This window comes from Stegostoma tigrinum, chromosome 33 (assembly GCF_030684315.1).
Source record: "Stegostoma tigrinum isolate sSteTig4 chromosome 33, sSteTig4.hap1, whole genome shotgun sequence".
NCBI classification, from domain to species: Eukaryota; Metazoa; Chordata; class Chondrichthyes; order Orectolobiformes; family Stegostomatidae; genus Stegostoma; species Stegostoma tigrinum.
The window spans coordinates 20,523,828-20,540,265 of NC_081386.1; the positions used below are offsets into that span (position 1 = coordinate 20,523,828).

The 16,438-nt window shown below is 42.2% G+C and overlaps 1 protein-coding gene across 3 annotated transcripts in view; it reads left to right on the forward strand.

Moving 5' to 3' along the window:
- Window positions 1-2,541: 2,541 nt before the first annotated feature.
- tmod2 (tropomodulin 2) overlaps window positions 2,542-16,438 on the forward strand; it is a 66,042-nt gene continuing 52,145 nt past the window's right edge. For all 3 annotated transcript variants that reach the window (XM_048562896.2, XM_048562899.2, XM_048562897.2), the window contains exon 1: window positions 2,542-2,655. The gene's annotated coding sequence lies outside the window, so the exon portion shown is untranslated. The remainder of the gene's footprint in view (window positions 2,656-16,438) is intronic.

Here is a 16,438-nt window from a genome sequence, read left to right on the forward strand (position 1 = left end):
TTATTCAGCAAGCTAATAGCAGATTTCACATAGGTATTTAGAATGATAATGGGCTAGGCAGATTGAACAAGGAGAAATAATTTCTGGTGGCAGAGAGGTAAGTACTCACAGATCGAAGGTGGATAGAGAAGATAGGTGGAGAGGCAGTTCCCATTATCTCTGATACAATCTTAACCTCACTGCGAAGCCTCTTCCAGGGATGCCTAACCTGAAGAAGTTACCCTCCGGACCTCTCCACCTATCTTCTCCTCTATCCACCTTCGATCCGCCTCCCCCTCTCTCCCTATTTATTTCAGAACCCTCTTCCCAACCCCCCTTATCTGATGAAGGGTCTAGGCCCGAAACGTCAGGTCTTGTGCTCCTAAGATGCTGCTTGGCCTGTTGCGTTCATCCAGCTCCACACTTTGTTAATAAAATGTGAGGCTGGATGAACACAGCAGGCCAAGCAGCATCTCAGGAGCACAAAAGCTGACGTTTCGGGCCTAGACCCTTCATCAGAGAGGGGGATGGGGGGAGGGAACTGGAATAAATAGGGAGAGAGGGGGAGGCGGACCGAAGATGGAGAGTAAAGAAGATAGGTGGAGAGGGTGTAGGTGGGGAGGTAGGGAGGGGATAGGTCAGTCCAGGGAAGACGGACAGGTCAAGGAGGTGGGATGAGGTTAGTAGGTAGCTGGGGGTGCGGCTTGGGGTGGGAGGAAGGGATGGGTGAGAGGAAGAACCGGTTAGGGAGGCAGAGACAGGTTGGACTGGTTTTGGGATGCAGTAGGTGGGGGGGAAGAGCTGGGCTGGTTGTGTGGTGCAGTGGGGGGAGGGGATGAACTGGGCTGGTTTAGGGATGCAGTGGGGGAAGGGGAGATTTTGAAACTGGTGAAGTCCACATTGATACCATATGGCTGCAGGGTTCCCAGGCGGAATATGAGTTGCTGTTCCTGCAACCTTCGGGTGACATCATTGTGGCAGTGCAGGAGGCCCATGATGGACATGTCATCAAGAGAATGGGAGGGGGAGTGGAAATGGTTTGCGACTGGGAGGTGCAGTTGTTTGTTGCGAACTGAGCGGAGGTGTTCGCAACAAACAACTGCACCTCCCAGTCGCAAACCATTTCCACACCCCCTCCCATTCTCTTGATGACATGTCCATCATGGGCCTCCTGCACTGCCACAATGATGCCACCCGAAGGTTGCAGGAACAGCAACTCATATTCCGCCTGGGAACCCTGCAGCCATATGGTATCAATGTGGACTTCACCAGTTTCAAAATCTCCCCTTCCCCCACTGCATCCCTAAACCAGCCCAGTTCATCCCCTCCCCCCACTGCACCACACAACCAGCCCAGCTCTTCCCCCCCACCCACTGCATCCCAAAACCAGTCCAACCTGTCTCTGCCTCCCTAACCGGTTCTTCCTCTCACCCATCCCTTCCTCCCACCCCAAGCCGCACCCCCAGCTACCTACTAACCTCATCCCACCTCCTTGACCTGTCCGTCTTCCCTGGACTGACCTATCCCCTCCCTACCTCCCCACCTACACCCTCTCCACCTATCTTCTTTACTCTCCATCTTCGGTCCGCCTCCCCCTCTCTCCCTATTTATTCCAGTTCCCTCCCCCCATCCCCCTCTCTGATGAAGGGTCTAGGCCCGAAACGTCAGCTTTTGTGCTCCTGAGATGCTGCTTGGCCTGCTGTGTTCATCCAGCCTCACATTTTATTATCTTGGAATCTCCAGCATCTGCAGTTCCCATTATCTCTCCACACTTTGTTATCTCGGATTCTCCAGCATCTGCAGTTCCCATCATCTCTGATTCCAATACCACTTAGTAGGTCGAGTGCAGCAGATACAGGGGACCACCACCAGCTGTGTTCCCCTCCAAGTCACTTAATACCCTGACTTGGAAATATACTGGTCATTCCTTCACTGTTGCTGCACCAAAATCATAGAGAGTCCTCTCTAACATCATTGCAACAATTTGACAGCAGCAGTTCATGAAGATAGTTAAACATCACCATCTCAAGGGCAATTGGGGATAGGCAATAAATGTCAGCAAGGCCCACATCCCTGGAATGAAATTTTGAAAAGCAGGCTTTGCACCACGAGTCTGCTATGACCTTGGACGGGTTGCCTGTACAGATGGTAATAACACGTCTTACAAAGAACCAGGTTCAACACTTGACAGAAAAACAACACACCCTAGGGAGAGTAAAACGACGGGGGGGATTCGAACCGGGTAAATAGTTCTACCAAAGTGCGGCATTGGCGCAAAGGTTCCAATGGCATCTTTACGTAGCCTACAGAGGGCGCCCCTGAGAGCATGCCCCGCCCTCCTCGAGCAGACACTAACGTTGGCCGCGACAAAACAGCCGCAGTGCGACTGCGTACTAGTCCCCCCGCACAGCTACCCCCCCTTGCCCTACCTAGTCACCGCCGATTGGATTCCTTTGGGCCACGGGGCGGGCGGGACGGGGAAACGGCGGTGTAATTGGTGAGAACGGATGTCAATCGGATGACGCAACGCAGCCGTGGGCGGCGGTTGGAGTGGAGCTCGAGTGGGCGGCATTGGCCACGCCTCCTTGAAGACCGGGCCAGGGCGAGGCTACCGGAGACAGGGTGGGAGAAGCGGGAGTTGACGAACGTGAATCGGGCAGCAGCTGAGGAGAAGCGGTAAGTGTCTGTTCCCCCTCCCCGGCAAAAACCACCCTACTTCCTCCGGAATCTGATGAAAGATAAACTCAAAAGTTGCCGCTGAGATGGGTTAGCTTTCCTCCTCACAAGCACCGTCACCCACCCTTTCTTCTGGCGGGGCGGGTGGTGTTTGATGAGCAGCCGTTGCTTGGTCCCCCCCACCCCCTCCCCTTCCCCGATCTCTCAGATCGGGCTCTGCCGGTGGTGGTAAAGATCCTCCTCCGTTCGTGTCGCCCACTGTCAGTGAGTAGGGCGGCTCTAGTCCCGACCGTCCTTTGCAACCTTCCCGGTGTGAGGCTCAACAACCCCCACCCCCACTCTTCCCCCATCCCCAGCGGCTGTCACCCTCAGCGGGGAGTCTGACTGGTGCTCCCTTTCATCTCAGTGGTCAGACCCTCTGATCGCCGACACCGAGCTTAGTTCGGACAGGCGAGGCCGTGGCGTGAATTGCGGCATTTAAAACAAGTCACTGATAATCTTTGTGATGGTGGGTCCTGTTTCCCAATCCAGTCGTGTTGGCGGTGGCAGCAACAACACAAACAAAACCGTGGTTTCCCGTTAAATAATACGCCAGGGTCCCGAATTGAGCTGCCGTTGTGACAAGCAGAAAACGTGAAAAACAATTTATTGAAGGCGTAGAGCTGTATGAGATTCTCCAGCATCTGTAGTTCCTACTGTCTATCATTAACGGTGTCTTTTGGAGATTGTGGATCGACTGACGTGGTTTGAATAAAATCCCACCGAGACACGATCGTTTTCCTCGTATATTGATTGTTTTCTGTTCGCAGCTGGGTTGATAACAGAATAAAATGATTAGTTAATGTATTTGTAGAAGATCATAAGGTGCAAGGCTACAAATTAGTCCTGTAGAATGTCACTTCGAATTTTAAAACGGTAAATTGGAGTTTTAAGATAATATCCTTCCAGAGCTTTGAACTTATGTCGTTCTTGACTGTGTATGAACATCGAGTTTCATATTTTAATGTTGCTTTAATAGCAGGCATTTTCACCTGTCTCGTTTGTGCTGTATAGTGACTGCTTCATTGCAAAATTAAGGTAATGAACTACAATTTATATACACAGGTTTTTACAAAGTGGAAAAAAAAGAAATTTAAATTTGGAGAATTAAGAGTGTAAGCAAAGAGAATTTTGGGAATCTTTAGGAAACTAGATGGGAGGTGATGAAGCAGGGCTATTCTATAGAATTGTTCTCAAGCAAAGGTTGCATAAGAACTGATGAAGGTGTATACACAGGAATAAAATAATCTTATTCTTTACAAGAAGGGCAAATATTTAGGGGCTTGTCACATCCATGTTGTAGACTGGTGCTACAAATGGTGATGGTAGTGGCTCCAACTTACTTTCCATCATGTGGCTGACCAGGAATTTATGGCCTGCCACTTGTGTTCGAAAGATTTACAGGTTGGTGATTAACTTGTTTGGTTGGTTTACAAGCACGTCTCACTTGGCAATTGTCTTGGAGGAGGATTTGAACCAGGAACGGATTGTTGTCCTTTGCATGGAACCTGATTCTCTGCTTTTAAATACTGTTGGTGATGGGTTGCTTATAATCTAGTGCAAGGAAGGGATTGAGCATGGAGCTTTGAGAATGTAGTGAAGGTGACAATGGATGCCTGTAGAACACCAATTGGAAATGAATGGTTCAACTTGAATATTTGTAAGAATGTCAGTACTGTATATCCTGAAATGGGTGTCCCCATTCCAGATACTGATAGCATTTAAATTTGTGCCTTTCACAGAATCCCTACAGTGCAGAAGCAGGCCAATTGCCCCATCAGATCCACATCAACCCCTCGAAGAGCATCCCACCCAGACTCACCATCCTACTACGTCCCTGTAACCCTGCATTTTCCCACAGCTAATCCACCTAGCTTGCACATCCTTGGACACTGGACAGTTTTAGCATGGCCAGACCACCTAACCTGCACATCTTTAAACTGTGGGAGGAAATCCATGCCGATATGGGGAGAACGTGCAAACTCCACACAGGTATTCAGGTCCCTGGTCCTGTGAAAAAGCAGTGCTAACCTTTTGCTCAAGCTATTCATCTTCTAGTCACATTTGCCAGGATTTTTCTTGACATTTGTGTGGTATGGCAAACTTATAATTGGTAAAATTTTCATCTTGTCGACTAGATATCTAACTTGCAAAACATGCCCCTATAATGACATAATAAAAGTATGTTTTAACCCTAACCCTGTCGCAGGTGTGTGAAGTTTGAGGTGATTGTTCACAGTGTCATAACATGACTCTCTGAACATTTCTAGTATGAGGTACTGATTTCGTTTGAAGTATGATTAGTTGCTTGTGCAAAGTTTTTAAGACTGATTTGCTGAATATTATTAGTCTATACTATAGTTGAAAGACTGTAATATTGAAGGCTTGTTTTTGTTCAACTGCATGATCTTCGGTTAGACCTCTTCAGATTAGATTAATTCTTTGGTTATTTGGGTATGCAAAACCTGCAACTAACATCCCTAAATAAATAAACTTAGAATGATGAAACTGTTAATTGCTCAAAGTTCAGCTCTCTATTGCATTTTAAATTCCAGAAAATATTGAACAAATGATCACATTATTCATCTTTGGCCCAACAAGCTGCATTAACTAGGAATGTGTGAGTGATAATGGGAACTGCAGATGCTGGAGAATCCAAGATAATGAAATGTGAGGCTGGATGAACACAGCAGGCCCAGCAGCATCTCAGGAGCACAAAAGCTGACGTTTCGGGCCTAGAAGGGTTTAGGCCCGAAACGTCAGCTTTTGTGCTCCTGAGATGCTGCTGGGCCCGCTGTGTTAATCCAGCCTCACATTTCATTATCTTGCATTAACTAGGAAGCTGTCTGTGTCTGTCATTCACTCATGCAATGTCTGCATGCTGCATTGGTGTTAATTATCTTGGTTAACTCCCTGTTATTGTTTAGTGAGATGGCTTCCAACCAACAGAGAAAAAAAAATCCTTCAGTAGGTCTGGGTTGGGCTTCGAAACAGAAGTGAAAGGACAATGTTGGAATTCAGGCCCTTTTTATTGTATTTTTCGTTCAATTAGTTGCTGAAATGTAACAACCACATTTGATAGACATTTCCTTCCTGTCACTAAGTGCTTATGACCGGTAATGGTATTTTCGAGGCTACTGAATTTGCTAGCTGCGTGGTAATCTTACTACTATGTTATTCTGTGGCATCTGCTTCATGATGGTTAGGTTGAATGTGGTTCTTTACAAATCTGATGTATAAATCTGTCTTTGTTATGTTTAACTCTCCATTAACATTGGTCTGTGTTATTGATTTGTTGCATATGGAGGAACACTTGTAACTTTTTTCTAAAACTTGATGCTGGTTGTCCAAAAATTTTGTTTCAAATGTATGCTGCACATACAATAAGTTTTAACTATTATGTGTTTTCACTTGAGATTTTTAAACAAATTTTTGGAAAATAATTTTCAAGATGATCCTTGAAATACATTTGATTTTTGTTTGATTGGCATGAATTTGCATTTTCATTATGGAAAGAATTGATTGTTTATTTCCTGTTGTTTTTGATTATGTGACTTAGTTGCAGTTCAAGAAATCAGGCGAAGAAATGTGAGCTGTTTTATTCAATATTCAAATTATTCACAGTCATTGGTGTAATAGGATTGAATAGATAAAAATGGAGATTGTTGAGTATGTGACTCTTGCATGACTCATTTTATCCTTTATTGGTCTCTTAAATCAGCATCAACATGATAAGTGCATACGGTATTCCTGATAAAAATTTTAAGCTGTAGTCAGTAATTAACCACAATACTTTTGCCCCTCGTTTAGTAAGTCTTTGTTTAACAATGTTTATTTGTACTTAACAAAGTGAACCAAAAGTAATTTGCCCCCAGTTGATTTTTGATATATCATTTCTTCCAAATAGACTTAATTTTTCAGCTTTACATTGGCGGTAAGCTAGATTGTTCCATTCCAAAAACGGATTCCTACTATGCACTTTTGAACTAAACTCTGGTCCAGGATCTACAATTCATGTATAAAATTCCCAGTTGCTCTGCTGTATTATTTTTGTTCATTATTGCATTGCTGCTGACAGTGATTTTATGTGAGCGTTCTTAAATTGACTATGTTTAAAAATCAGTTTGCAAATGAACATATCATTTGGTAGTGGAAAAACTTGAGAATTGCTGAATAAAGACACATTTTGTTGAAGCTTTCCTTTTTGAGCACATCAGTGGACTTTGTGAATAATTTTGTTTGATAGTACATTATATCTTGAACTAGGTCAAGTTCCAATGCTGTGTAAATGGAAGTTGTTTACTGTACGAGCTGATTACAGTATAGTAACTGCACCTTGTTATTCAAGTGCTTGGGAATATCACAGTTTAATGCACAGCCTCAACCACAGAATACATGGTAAAGTAAATACTCTGACAGAAATTTGAGGGCATGGTGGTTGGGGTCAGTTTCCCAAAATACTTCATATATTTATTCAACATTTTACAAAATACTTTTGATCTGTTGAATTAGACCATTTTCTGTTTAATTTTGCCAGTGCAGTGAATTTAAACAATACTAAAACCATTTGTGAAGTTTGTGACATCTGTACAATGGTTATCTTTCCTCCACTTGGTTGTTTTTGTTTTCTTATTTAAGTGCCTGTTTTTGATTTATTTGAAGATGTCATTTTTTAAAATTTAAGACCCATTAACTGTAGCAAAGAATTACAGGATATTTGTTAGGAAAGTAAACTGCTGCTGTGCGAAAGGAGCTATGACAGTCTTGCTTGCATTAAAGGCCAAGGAACGGTTTTCTTTTGTTACATCTACCAGTCACCAAGCTAAATAACTGTTTCCTTGATGGGCTTACAGCAAGTGGTTAACGCTTTCTGTTAGGTTTCACCACAAAGTTTGTGGTACAACTTGTAGCTGTGGTGAATGACAGAGTTATGTGGAAGTTGGTGATAACTGGCCATGAGCATGGTGTGCTTGTTCAACTTTCTTAAATTTGGGTATTTTAAATGAGGCAGAATTGACTGATAGTGGTTGGGTTTTAAATTGTCCTACTTCTGTCAATGGAAACTTGATCATTCTTATTAAAAGTTTCTGACCCTATGCTATTGAACTTGAGTAGCAGTTAAGATACTGATTACCAAGTACTTGATTTATTTGTGAAGGACTTCAGTTTTTTTAGTTATGATAAGGTGGTTCTCAATATGAATGCAGCAAGAAATAATTATAATGAGTGGGTGACAATCTGGTGATTGAAGCAAAATATGGGAAATTGTGAAGTTGTCCATTTTGGCAGGAAGAATACAGAAATATCCAAGTTATGGGAGATTGCAGGAAAGTTTGCATAGGGAATGCTTGGAACTGTTAGAGTTTAGAATGGTAAGAGGCAACTTGATTGAAATGTTACAGAAGATTCTGAGGGGTATTAACAGGATAGACGTTGGCAGGCTATTTCTCCTAATCAGAGAATCTAGAACTAAGGGACACTTCTTAAATAAGCTGCCCATTTTGGACAAAGATGAGACTTTATTTTCTCAAGAAGGCCATGTGTCTTTGATCTCTTTTCCTGAAAAGCCCTGGGATCAGAGTTTTTGAATACTTTTGAAGCAGCCATTGATAGATTTTTTGTAAGCAGCAGGGTAAGAGGTTATCGGATGAAGGCAGGAATTTGGATTTGAGGTTACAACCAGATCTGCCATAATTTGGTTAAATAGTGCAGCAGACTTGAGAGGACAAATGGCCTCCCCCTAATCTGCTCATATGAGTCTTTGCTTTTGTAATGAGCTCTAGTATGAAATTCCATCTTTTAATCGCCTGCAGAGGATTACGTATGAAGAGTCATTACAACAGAGGTCTGTAATTATATTATGCTTTCACCGGGGATATAGCCTCAAAATACTTCCTAATTTTATAACTGTGCAAAAGTGGGTGCTGAATCAATGAAGTTATTAGGAAGGTTGACTGCAGTCATGGCCAAAAATGTAGGTTGTAAAGAATTTTAATGGTGGGGAGCATGATGGAGATAGATAATTCCAAAAAGTGGGCTTTGGCTGAAGGCATGGATGGTTGGGTTCAAGGAAGTGGGCGATGCAGAAGTTGGGGACTGGGAAAATCTGGCTGGGTGTTGAGGCAGGAAGAGGTTCTACAGAACAGGAAAGTTAAGGAACAATGGGTTGAATATTTTCTAACCAACCTCTTCTGAGATGTTGTTATATAGGGCTGGAGCAAGTAGGTGTAGATCCCAGGACTGTCAGCTCAGGAGCACCACAAGAACCCTGCCATGATAGGGGGAGAAAAAAACAAGAGAATGAGAATTTTTAATTTCAAGCAGTGGGAAGAGAGGGAATGTGGATTAACAAGGGTTGGAATGATGAAGTGCAGTTTTGTGTTGGAAATAGCAGAGCTTTAGATGATTTGCACATCCATACAAATTAGGAATAACAATAAGCGTCGGGCCCCTTGAGCCTGCTGCTTAGTAAGGTTACAGCTGATCTGATTACTCCACATTTTCACCTCCCCTGATAAGCATTAGGTGAAAAGTTATCAACCGCTTACCTGACCCAAAAATAATCAAGGACTCTCTTTCTCAAAGGTGGTTGAGGAAGAGTTCCAAAGTTTGACCCTTTGAGAATCCAAATACAGTAAGACTTCTCAAGGTTGTTTAATATTAGCTGGTATCTGCAGTGCTGCTTGATCTGGACCCCACGGAGTCTCATGGTACCAGTTCAAACATGGGCAAGAAAATCTCTGGCTGATTACCACTTACTGCCTTACTTTGCCTAATAAATCAGCACTCTTTATGTTGAACATCACTTAGAAGCACTGCAGGCGATAGGAACACGAGATATGCACCGATTTCACTGCTGAAGAGTGGCTCAGCAGCACCACAACTGATAGAGTTGTGAATAGTGGTGGATAATTAACAATAAATAGGAGTAGACTGAGGATGGATGAAATTTCTGCAATGATGTGGAAGCCAGCATGTCTGTACAAGAGAACACTGGAGAATTTATTCATCTTCAGCCAGAAGTACCAAACAGATGATTGATCCTGGCCACATCTTGAAGAGCCCAGCATCACAGATGCCGGACCTCAAACAATTTGATTCACTCCACATCATATCAAGAAATCGCTGAAGGCTTTGACAGTCCTTACACCATTCTTTGTTTTACTCATTAATGGGTGAGGGTGCTTGCTGCCTATGCAGTATTTATTGACCATCCCTAATTGCCTGGAGGTAGCTCAGAGTTAACCACGTTGCTGTGGGTCAGGAGTCACATGAAGGCCAGACCAAATAAGGATGGAGGTCCTTTTCTTTAAAGGACATTAGTGAACCAGATGGGTTTTTCCGACATTTGACAATCTATTTGTGGTCGTCATTAGATTCTTAATTCCAGACATCTTACTGAATTCACATTCCTCCATCGGCTGCAGTGGGATTTGAACCCAGATCTCCGAACATTATTGGGGTGTCTGGATTAACAGTTCAGCAATAATACCACTTGGCCATTGCCTCCCCTCCCCTTTGAATGTTAATACTGAACATTTATTCTGCAGAATTATCAGCATCATCATTCATGCTGTTCTAGTACACCGACAACAGTGATATCTAGAACAAATCCAACCCAGTCAATTATCACCATTTCAAAATGTCAGTGGAGAGGTGATATAAAGGAGCCCCAGTAAATTGTACAGTTGGAGCATCCTCCTTTGTCTGTAAGCTACTGAAACATTCAGTGTTATCTCTGCCATTTTCCATGGCTTTATTATAAGTGTTAAGTTCTGCTTGTATATCTTTTCAAAGCATTATTCTTAAGCATTCAGTACATACGTTCATAGACCTGGTTTCATGATGGTGAATTGTAGGATAAGTGGAAACATGCTTCAATCGATGCACAGTTATTTGCAGAAACCTTGAATCCTGTGCTTTGTAATTAAACTTGAGATGCTCTTCGTTGCTGCAAGATAAACCTCAGTCTCATGGCATAATACAGGTGTGAGACATTGCCCTTTATCTGGTTCCTGTAGTAACCATTTAATGAGACAAATCATAACTGTTTGAAATTTGTTGGAACAGTCCCACTTCTGTCACACTAGCTCTGCACTGGTGGCATAAGGGTGAGCATAGCTGCGAAGAAGTTGATCTGGGTATGTTTCCCGGCCATCACAAGTCTTGTGGGTCCTCCTGTGGTGCAGTGGTAATGTCTGACCTGGGTTCAAATCCCACCAGATCCAGAGATATGTAAAAACATCCACAAACAATTTGAATAGAAAAATATGTTAAATACAAAAAAACTTTAACAGTGGGTGTTTGAAAATTTTTAATAGACCAGCTTAAAATTTTGTACAAGAGGGATTTTGAGAGGAGAATTTGTAGTAACTTGAGCTGTGATCTGAGAAGAGTCAAGACCTGCTTTTCCATATTATCAGGCAATTGGTATAACTTGTAATTTATGGAAGCAGTGACTGAGCAGAATTTATTAGTCTAATACTGACATACATTGGTTTAAGGAGTGCAAACGTGGTAGTGCCATGTTGCCAAAAACAACTTATTGGTAATTTGTTTTTGTGCAGCTTAGATTATTTTGTCAGTTCTGTAATGTATCTAGACGTGAATTATGACACCATTAAAAGTTTTCTGTTGAAATGTTTATCTTTTTGGTAGATTTTGCCAGATAGATGTTGTCCTGGGAGTGAATTTACTCAGGAAAATTAGTTTTGTGTGTTCTAGTAGTGTAACTTTTGTATTTAAAAATGCAGAATGTGTTCTTGAAATGATATCTTCTTATTATTTATTGTTTCTATTGCTGGAGTTATTACCCATGTGCAGTATTATCATAGTCTAGAGGTGCAATGGTGCTTTACTGTAATTGAATTATTCTCAGGAAGTTCTTGTTTGTATTAACTTCATCATGCAATAACATTTTTAGGATAGTAGGTTTCTAGAATAATTTTATCATTTAGTTGTATGATTAGTATCTAACTTTACAAATGTAAAAATCACCTTTTAACTCATAAAGTAATTCTGATTTGACTAGTTCTGTGGGTTGGTGTCTGAAGGAAACATGTATTTTTATATATGATTAAATTCACAACATCCCAAAGTACTTAACTAGTTTTGTGCTTTTTGGCTTGCAGTCACTATTGTAACATGCAACAGCCAATTTATGCGAGAAAGCTCCCATAAATGGCAATGGTGACAAGTCGTCGCGTTTCTTTCATGCTGCTGATTTAGGAGGAAATATTAGCTAGGTCAGTAGGGATATCTAACTCTCCTGCACTGTGTCCCCATCCCCGCTGGAAAAAAATGATTTTTGTTTACAGTGAGTAAATAAAGCCTCAGTTCAGTGTCTCCTCTGGAAGGCAGCACTTCAATATGGTACTGAAGAATTTCTGTATTTCAGGAGTGTGAGCCTAATTGCTGTGGTCAGATCCCTTGTTATTTATGGGGACAGTATGATAATGACTGGATGAACAAGAACTATTGGCTGACTGAGAAGTGTCATCTTTTTATTTCATGTGGAGCTCATGTGACCACCTCAGGTTACGCAGGAACTCTGAAAGATAAGACCTCTGTTAATGTTGAGCTCCCTCAGTCTTAAGAGTGTGAGCATAAATTATTTGCTAAATTTCTGGAATAAAATTTGAACCAGAACCATTTGATGTGGGTTAAAATAAAATTAACTGAGACACAGCTGGCACTTTTTAAATGTAAGTGTCATCTAATGACCAATCAGTGACAAATATGGGAGGAATTCAGGTGGCAATAAACACTGTGCTTTGCACAAATGTTTTGAGTTCTCATGACGAGATGACGTGTTCTTCATTAACAATGAGACTGTGTATTTCAAGTAACTTTGAATATTACATTAATGGGTATGCATTTTTGCTGTGCACTGAAGCCCAACTGTGCAGGAGTGGCTCCTAAGTAGGTTTTGCTGCTTTAATAAAAATATGTCTAGTGCTTTATTTTGTCTGGGAAAGCCAACCTATTTGATGCTAAATAAGAATTTGTATTTATATAATGTCCCATATGCTTCATAGAAGCATTGTAAAACAAAACACGATGGTGAGGGTTTTTGGCCATCTTATTTAGTACCACGTCATGTGACTTGGAGGAATGTGAGCTTGGGAGGCTGAGGTGTAGGGGGAGTATTTCAAAGCTGGGGTGCTAGACAACTGTAGCATGGCCATCAAGGATGGTCAAATGAAGAATTGAATCTTAGCGGAACTCTGGCGGAGGCATGGTGAGGGCTGAAACGCCTGGAGCAGGTCTGTTGCAGTGGAAAGGAGAGTTGGACTATCTTAAGTTATCTCTTGTTTCTTAATCTTATTCTAAGTTAATGTGAATGGTGCCATGTACATACAGTAAGGGTACACACTTTTTTTTCACTTTTTACACGTGCCAATAAATGATTCCATTCAATTCAAGTCTTCACCTCAGTCACAATACCTTCACCTTTCTTAATGGAGGGAAGAGATGTTGATCACGAGCATGCAAGATCATTTACGTTCTAAATTGGAATGGTATTCTGCATTTAACAAGCTTGAGTTAGTTTAGTAATGTGGGCCAGCAATCTTCTTAAGATGGCTGATCAAAATCGATTCTGTAGCCATTCTTGTGTGTGAACGATTGTTAACTCATTGAGCTGCCAACTGATGTAACTGTGTCCTCTGATTTTTCCAAGTTTGAAGTCAACAGAGTATGGCTTTGATTTTTTTGTGTAAATAAATATCCGATAACTTCTTCAGGATTATAATTCATTTCCTTGTGCAATGCTCATGCTGACTTGTACAGACCAGAATGTTGCATGTCAGCACTCTGTGTAGTTATTAAGCTAACCTGCATGGAGTAGATTGTGTTTGTAGGAGCAGGAGAGGGGAAGGGCTTAGCATTAGAAGAACTATCTAGAAGTTGCATTAAATGTTTGCATCTTCATCTGTGATTAATCAAAGTGTTCATGGTCTGATTGTTATAAACTAAATAGTCTTGGGATCATGATTGTTCTGCTTTTATTTGGCATCTGATTAAGTAGAGTAATCAGTTGAGGGAGTGGCTGCAGCTATGTGTACTGAACCCAAAAAAGACCAAACATCATCAAGTTATCACTGCTAAAATTGTCATGGCTGCTTTGGAACTGTTTAAAATGCCCTTTTTTAAACTAAATGTAGTACTGTGTATACTGTTATTGCAATGTAACTTATTTCAGGTGGAATTGTACATATGAACAGTGAAAGTCATGGGGTCCAGAGCACCAGTAACAGTTTACAATCTGGCAATGGCTCACCACCAGATGGATGTCCTGATAAATTTTAAGTACTTCAAGTTCCTTTGAACATAGAGAAACAATTTATGTAAATTGGAGAAGGCTTGAAAGCAAATGACCCTACATTTTAACATTGAAAAACGTGAGCTGTAGTGTATTTATGAATTTGGCATTCAAGTATCCTGATTTCATGGTAGAAATATTTTGTTTCATTTTATATTATGTGCAGTTGCAACTAGTCTCTGTTATGAATAATAAGAAAAAGTAGTTATGTTGTACAGCTGTTGACAGGAATTGGTTTCAGCTTTGCATTGATTTGGATTTGAATATGTAGTAACAGATGGTGTGAAGGACGTTCCCAGGCAACACAATGGACTCAAACTTTTTAAACTCACCTTTTTAATGTTAAAGCCAATGGGCCAATTTGTTCAGTAACTTTCAAACTTAACCATAATTTTGATGCTGATAAAGAACTCACTTGAATGCTTGAAAGTAGAGAGACAGTATCACCAATACTCCTGTGCTGTTATTTGTTGTCATTGGTTTAAAACTAGTGACTCCAGTGTAGTTGAGATAACAAGGTGTAGAACTGGATGAACACAGCAGGACAGGCAGCAGAGGAGCAGGAAAGCTGACATTTCTGAAGAAAGGCCCAGACCTGAAACGTCGGCTTTACTGCTCCTCTGCTGTCTGGACTGCTGCATTCATTCAGCTCTACACCTTGTTATCTCAGCTTCTCCAGCATTGGCACTTCCTACTATCACTCCAATATAGTTGATAATGGGAACTGCAGATGCTGGAGAATCCAAGATAATAAAATGTGAGGCTGGATGAACACAGCAGGTCCAGCAGCATCTCAGGAGCACAAAAGCTGACGTTTCGGGCCTAGACCCCTCATCAGAGAGGGGGATGGGGTGAGGGTTCTAGAATAAATAGGGAGAGAGCGGGAGGTGGACCGAAGATGGAGAGAAAAGAAGATAGGTGGGGAGGAGAGTATGGGTGAGGAGGTATGGAGGGGATAGGTCAGCCCAGGGAAGACGGACAGGTCAAGGAGGTGGGATGAGGTTAGTAGGTAGGAGATGGACGTGCGGCTTGGGGTGGGAGGAAGGGATGGGTGAGAGGAAGAACAGGTTAGTGCCACAATAATGCCACCCGAAGGTTGTAGGAACAGCAACTCATGTTCCGCTTGGGAACCCTGCAGCCCAATGGTATCAATGTGGACTTCACCAGCTTCAAAATCTCCCCTTCCCCCACCGCGTCCCAAAACCAGCCCAGTTCGCCCCAATCACCCACTGCATCCCAAAACCAGTCCAACCTGTCTCTGCCTCCCTAATCTGTTCTTCCTCTCACCCATCCCTTCCTCCCACCCCAAGCCGCACGTCCATCTCCTACCTACTAACCTCATCCCACCTCCTTGTCCTGTCCGTCTTCCCTGGACTGACCTATCCCCTCCCTACCTCCCCACCTATACTCTCCTCTCCACCTATCTCCTTTTCTCTCCATCTTCGGTCCGCCTCTCCCTCTCTCCCTATTTATTCCAGAACCCTCACCCCATCCCCCTCTCTGATGAAGGGTCTAGGTCCGAAACGTCAGCTTTTGTGCTCCTGAGATGCTGCTGGGCCTGCTGTGTTCATCCAGCCTCACATTTTATTAACTCCAATATAGTTACTAGATTTACTCAATAGCTAATATATTTGAAAGGAGAAGGGTATTTTTAAAGCTATAATGAACATTTGGAAGGATCATCCTTACTCCTCTGGCATGCTTTGTTATTTTGTTAATTTTGATTGAAGTTAAATGAAATGATTGAAGTTTGGAGGTGTACTTTGCAGCCATTGCAGTACTACTTTAAGTGCAGTGGAAATGGGGTCAGTCAATTTATATAAAAGCTCCTAAAAAAACTGTGTTCTTGATCAGTAGTCTGTTCTAGTGTTGCTGATTGAGGCTTCAGTATTGACCAAGACTTGAAGAATAATTTCCTTGCCTTGCTTTGAAACAACAACATGGTATCTTTCATGTTCATGTTAAAATGTGGATGTCTCCATCCAAAAGAAGACCACAACAAAAGTACAGCACTCCTTCATTACCAGATCGTGTGTTTGACTTTAACCCATAGTTATGTGGCTGTTGTGAGAGTGCTACATTGAGCCACTGCCGACACCTCCGTATACCTGGAATTGATTTGTAGAAGCATCAGAGTCTGCTCCTGCCATCAAATCTGGCATGTTTCTATACCTTTCTTCAAGTGTAGCTTTTTGTCCCAAATTTGGTTGGGTAAGTTTGTTGCAAAAGATTTTGTTTGAAAGACTGCAGCTTGTTTGGTACACACAACATGGAGGATATCCTCAGTGTGCATGCAAAATCCCGTCTTCACAAGGACTGTGTGGTGGTCACTCCGACTGATACTTCATGGACAGATGCATCTGTAGCTAGTAGATTTGTGAGGATGAGGTCCAAACATGCCTTTCCCCCTTGCTGGTTCCA